The 5,711-nt window shown below is 35.9% G+C and overlaps 1 pseudogene; it reads right to left on the bottom strand.

Moving 5' to 3' along the window:
* Window positions 1-3,924: 3,924 nt before the first annotated feature.
* Window positions 3,925-5,711, bottom strand: part of LOC102873691 — a 34,946-nt pseudogene continuing 33,159 nt past the window's right edge.

Genomic DNA, 5,711 nt, shown 5'->3' with positions numbered 1-5,711 from the left:
CTTTTAGTTATGATTAGCAACTATTGGTTCAGCTGTCATGAAATAATTTGTTATTAAATTGGGTAAATATGCTTCAATAGATTTTTTAAAATATTAAAAGGCAAAATTATCTCTTTGAGATCAAGCTTTTGATAGAATCAAGATAGTATTTCCAATAGTCCACATAGATGCAAACAACTGGAAAATGAATCAAGAAGACAGAAGAATAATGGATGCTTTAATCTATATGATTAATATTAGTTGGTGAAGAACATTGAAGATAGTATGGACTATCAGAAGATTTTACAAATGTATCTTATATGAAGTAGATGCATAATACATCTTAAAAAATAAGGACAGTGAGACTTCATCTCATCTAAATTAACAAATTATCAGGACAAGGACATAGTAGTCAACAAAACAGAGAGATAACAAAAAATAGGTAGAGGTACAATCAATTGAATTGACACAATGGTTTTAATGATAAGCCAAAACTTACTAAAGACTGTAAGGATGACATGTTGTTAGGAGATGTTGAGTCGAATATGACTCACATGGACCCTATGAACAAATGATCTGAACCCTGTTCTTTCCTGCATCATCCTCACAATTATCTGACACATAAGAGCCCATTGCAGCAGTCACTGTATCAGTCCACCTTGTTGAGGGTCTTCCTCTGTTTTGCTAACCCTGCACCCTTCCCAGCATCATGTCCTTCTCCAAGGAACAGCCCCTCCTAGTAACATTTCCAAAGTATGTGAGGTGAAACCTCATCATTCTTGCTTCCAAAGAGCCCTCCAGCTCCACCATCTCCAAGACATATCTGTTCTTTATCTTGGCCATCCATGGGGTGTTCGGTGCTCTTCTCTAACACGACAGCACAAAGACATCAATTCTTCTGTCATCCTAACTGGCTGCCCAGCTCTCAGATTCATAGCACGGAATCAGAAAGACCATGGCCTGAATCAGACACACCTTACCTCAACCTGACATCATTACTCCTCAATAATTTGGAGAGGTCCTTAACTGCAGATTTTCCCAATGCAATATGTTTCCTTATGTCCTGACTGCTGGTACCAAGGTTTTTAATTGTGGATAACATAGAACTAAGTAATATTTCTTTTGGTTGCACATAAAGCTGCAATAATAGGAACTGATTTGGTGGCAGCTAACAACATTAATAGTCCTATTATACATATTATCAAGGTTCTTGCAATAGCAAAATACATACTTGCATAAGTAATGATTCATTTTAAGTGTTTTCAGTTGAGAACATTTAGTACTCAGTAATATATTAAATATATTTAACTTTGCTTTTTCAACACCGTCCTAACAGTAGTAAGATGGCTGAACCAATGATTAATTATGATATTCCCTATTCAATACTATGTAACGGAGTTTATATGAGAATGCCTCTTTCATAGATCAGGCAATATATTCATGCTATAAGCCTTACAATATACCACTAGGATATAAATTTAATGGACAGAACTTGGTAAAACTATCACTTGATCATTTTTCCCTCTGTATTTTTTATCACAGAAAATGTTTGTATTATAAATATTAGAGTCTCAATAGCTCTAGATTACTTACAGAAAAACCTTTTCCTTAGCAATTCCAAAGTACAGATAGCATCACCTTCAAAGAATAACAATGGTTTTCTGTTATGGTTCTTTCACAGATGAAAAAACAAAACAAAACAAAAAACCCCACACACCTCATACACCTTCAAAGTGAGGATGAAGAACATGCTTGACTGATAAATGAAATGTATTAAGATTTTCCAGAGATACAACATATTATAGGCTTTATAATCTATTCAGAAATATTAGACATGGAATACCCTACAGAGTACAGTTTTACTCTACTACTCAAATTGGAGGAATTCTTATGTTTGTGATACACTGGATTTTTTTTTAGTCTTAAATTTCAATATCTCATAATTCTGAAGATATTTTTTATTCTTTCTTTAAATATCCAGCTTTTTAAAAAAGACTTTCCAGAACATTTTTTGGCTTGATTTTTTTAATACAAATATATGTATCATAAAGGTTTATTGTTGTTGTTTTTTCTTATAGGGAGGAAAAGAAGAACAAGTTTCATTAAATCAAATAAGCAGTGATAAGGAGTCTAAACTTGATAAAGATTGAGAATCACTGGTTTACAAGTTATAATCAAACAAAAGAACTACTAGCTCAAAATAGCAGCCACAATTAGCTGTTTCATCCCAACAACAGCAAACAACAGGATCAAGTGAGGCAAAATAAATAACTGTGAGGAAACCCTGATAGGTGCTTAAACAGACTGATTTGCTGAAACAACAGTATAGAGATATCTTGCTCCAAAGAGCAAAGAAATTCTTGAAAGTTATGTGTAAATGCAGTAACTCCAAAAATACTAGAAGAACTTGGTATCTGAAGATATTAATTGTAAATGTTTTTAAATACCACTGTTTTTAAAAAACCACCTTGTTGTTGTTGTTAAGTGTCATCAAGTCGTAGAAAACTCATAGTGACCCTATGAACAAAAGACCTGAACACTTGTATAATTTTCATCATTTTTCCAAGTTCATAGAGTTTCCAGAGGCAAGCTATTTAGAAAGTGGATGTCACCCCTGCTTCCAAGGTTGTTTTAATCGGGGATGTATGCCAAACACTGTCCACCATGGGTGGACATTATTGCATTTGACACATTAATGTCACAGTATTCAGCATCATAGCAATCACGAGTTACCTCTGTACAGCGTTTGGACAGACCAGTGCTATATGAACAAGAAGAATCCCAGTATTTGTTTTGCTTAAGGCAAAGTACACCTAGCTGCTAATTCTTTGAACTGAGACATCATCATATTCACCTAAGAGTACTCCAGTTGGGCTAGTGGCATAATTTCCAAATCTCTGTTTCTATTAAATAAGTAGTGTAAAGCTATAGAGGCAGCCAGGGAACCCAGCTGCATCTGGTAAAGCAGTGGAATCACTAATCTTAATTCCAAGTCAACAAATACATTTGAGAGTCTATTTTGTACAAAGCACAGTAATAAACCATACCAATCCAATTGTAGACGTATTTCTTTATTTAAAACTTTAATTGGGCGAGGCCTGGAATCCCCCTCCCTGTCAAAAGGTAAAATTTCAAAATGGGCTTTAGTTAAATTAGCTGCCTACACCTTCAAATTTGGATAAACGATAATGGAAGAGGCTGAAGTTTAATAGCTAGTGTTAGGTAACACAGAATTCTAGGGGTAGAAACCTTTTTCTGATGAGAATTTTTTCAAATAATTCTTTCAAAATATGTCACTGGATTCTTAAGCAAACCCTTTGGAACAGTTAGAACTCTTTTCTTTGGTTGGGTGATGTATTTCAGTCCTGCTCACAGAAATAAAAATTTCTTCCTACACACCAGAATTCCATGAATGTATCCTGTACCTTAGCAATAAAACTTAGGATAGGGAATGAGCACCGTTCCAGTCGGTATATCATTGTACAGAAATATAATCCTCATTTTGTTCTCAACCTTCATTTCATTTGACCTAACTTCTACTAGGTTCAAGCCACATCTAATTACTAAAACTAATGTTGATGTTCAATGTCTTTTTTATCAAGAACTTTTAATAACATTGCTGACTATGTGTAAAGTGTGAATGAAAAGATTATGAAACTTGTATATAGTCTTTTCCACAAAGAGTAGACTAATTAGTAATTAAATAAGTGTGCATTTAAAATATGTGGTTTTGTTACTAAAAAAACAACAAAAACCTCAAAGCCCACCAAACTCCCCCTCAAAAAACCCCAGAAATAAAACAATCTCATTTTGCAGCATTTAAAAGGAAAGAGGGTCTGCAAGTGCCCTATTAATGTCCACTTTTGTTCCTCTCACAGTCCCACCCATGCAAAACCTACCACAAATACTGAATTGTATAAAATAACTTAGCAGTACCAAGATTTTTTAAATGTAAACAATGTTACTGACTTCTTCCTACTGAATAACAAAATAAGGGTAATTCTGGTCATCATTAAAAATGATGTAATTCTGAGGCTCCAACAAATATTCCACACGAGAGTCATGTAGATCACCGATGACATTTCTTGGGTTGACAGGAGGGGCCCTTCTTATGCCATGATTGCTCACTGTGTATCTACCAGTCAGAACTTTGGCCAAAACCATGATATGAACACCTTTGGAGGACTTCTTAGAAAAGTTATTAGAGTAGCTTTCTTCACAAAATAACTGCCTTGTCCAAACATGGTAGCTTGCTTTCTGCAAACACGATGGTCACAGTTGTGTCTACAGATTCCATCTACTACATCCTGGGGATCTTTCATGAAATAAATCTCTCATTTATTATTCTGTCCTGGCCAAACATTTTCCTGTTCATACAGTCTCCCCTCCCCCCCTTTTATATTTCTCCCAAAGAAACCGGTATTGAACTCTCATTATTTTTAAAATCCCATTATTTAAACTCTCATACAATTTTGTGAAAGAGATTGTAAATGATTTGATAATTTTGTCCTCTGTAGAAACAGGTACCTGGATAAGGTTCTGAGATGGGTGCATATACAACCAAGTTTAAGGGTAAAAGTTTGCCAAGGTGACCCTATTTGGGAAGATGATTTGTGTTGAAGAGGTGGCTTCAGGAGGTAGAGGAGCCTGTGTGGGAACACCACCAAGTGTCTGTAAATATGGAAGCAGTATAAAACAGGAACAGAGCTCTGGATAAAGTAGTGTTAGTTCCACATCATATATTGCACCTCTTTTAGACCCTGTGAGTGGGTTTCTTCAATCAATTGAACAACAGTCTCAGGATAGTCTCACTGTCCAAAGTGGACCTGACACAAGAATTTCCAGACTTTATGATAGAGTTCCTATTGCTAGATGTTGGTGTGGATAGTCTTTGAAGTTGATCATATTTGTTTCATATAAGCTCAGAGCGTTCAAATCTGCCAAAATCCTTGTCCTCCATGCTTCATTCTCTTTCTATCATTTTCTGGATTATAGTAAAATCTTTCCAAGAGTTCCTGGGAATTACCGGACACACTCTGCCACTTCGTGTAGTTGGGCTCTTGATTTGCCAGTGGTATGGCAATATTTCATGGTGTCTCAAACAATCCAGGCCATAAACACAAATGCGTTGCAAAAAGTCCACATAGATAATCATTCCATTTTATTGGTGAGTTATGGTACTGTAACTGATTCACCAGCTCAAACACAAGATCAAGGGATGTCTCTTCACTTTTGTCCTGAAATAGATCAGTATTTAACTTACCATCTGTGTCCAAAATATACGGGATTGTAAAACTGTTGTCTTGAAAAATGCCTGGAGTACAATCCATTATTTTGTCTATGTAATCAAGATTAGGAGGAACATCACTTAAAAACTGGGTGTAAAAGTTCAGACTGAAAGTGCCTTGCTGTTGAATCTACCACTGTCCCACTAATGGCTTCTGGTGGGAAACTGTGATCCTAGATTGGAATCATTTGTTCTGGAGCATCAGTGAGATGATGGGCTTCTGGCATTTGACCTCCAACATTTGTCCCATCAGGAATCAGAAATGATGTACTGACTTTTTCTTAAAACAGATTTTCAACAGAGCAATCTTAGAAAATCTCATTTGGCATGAAAAACCATCAGTCGGTGAGGGAGGCTGCAGTACAAAATTTGGCTCAGATTCTGTGTCCTGGAAAGGATTAAACCGGGTGGCTCCTTGGAGGCAAGGATTCTGAGGCTCCGTCTA

The sequence above is a fragment of the Elephantulus edwardii genome, unplaced genomic scaffold, assembly GCF_000299155.1.
Source record: "Elephantulus edwardii isolate Elephantulus edwardi_28Jun2011 unplaced genomic scaffold, EleEdw1.0 scaffold00156, whole genome shotgun sequence".
NCBI lineage: Eukaryota > Metazoa > Chordata > Mammalia > Macroscelidea > Macroscelididae > Elephantulus > Elephantulus edwardii.
This window is presented reverse-complemented; position numbering and strand designations above follow the sequence as displayed.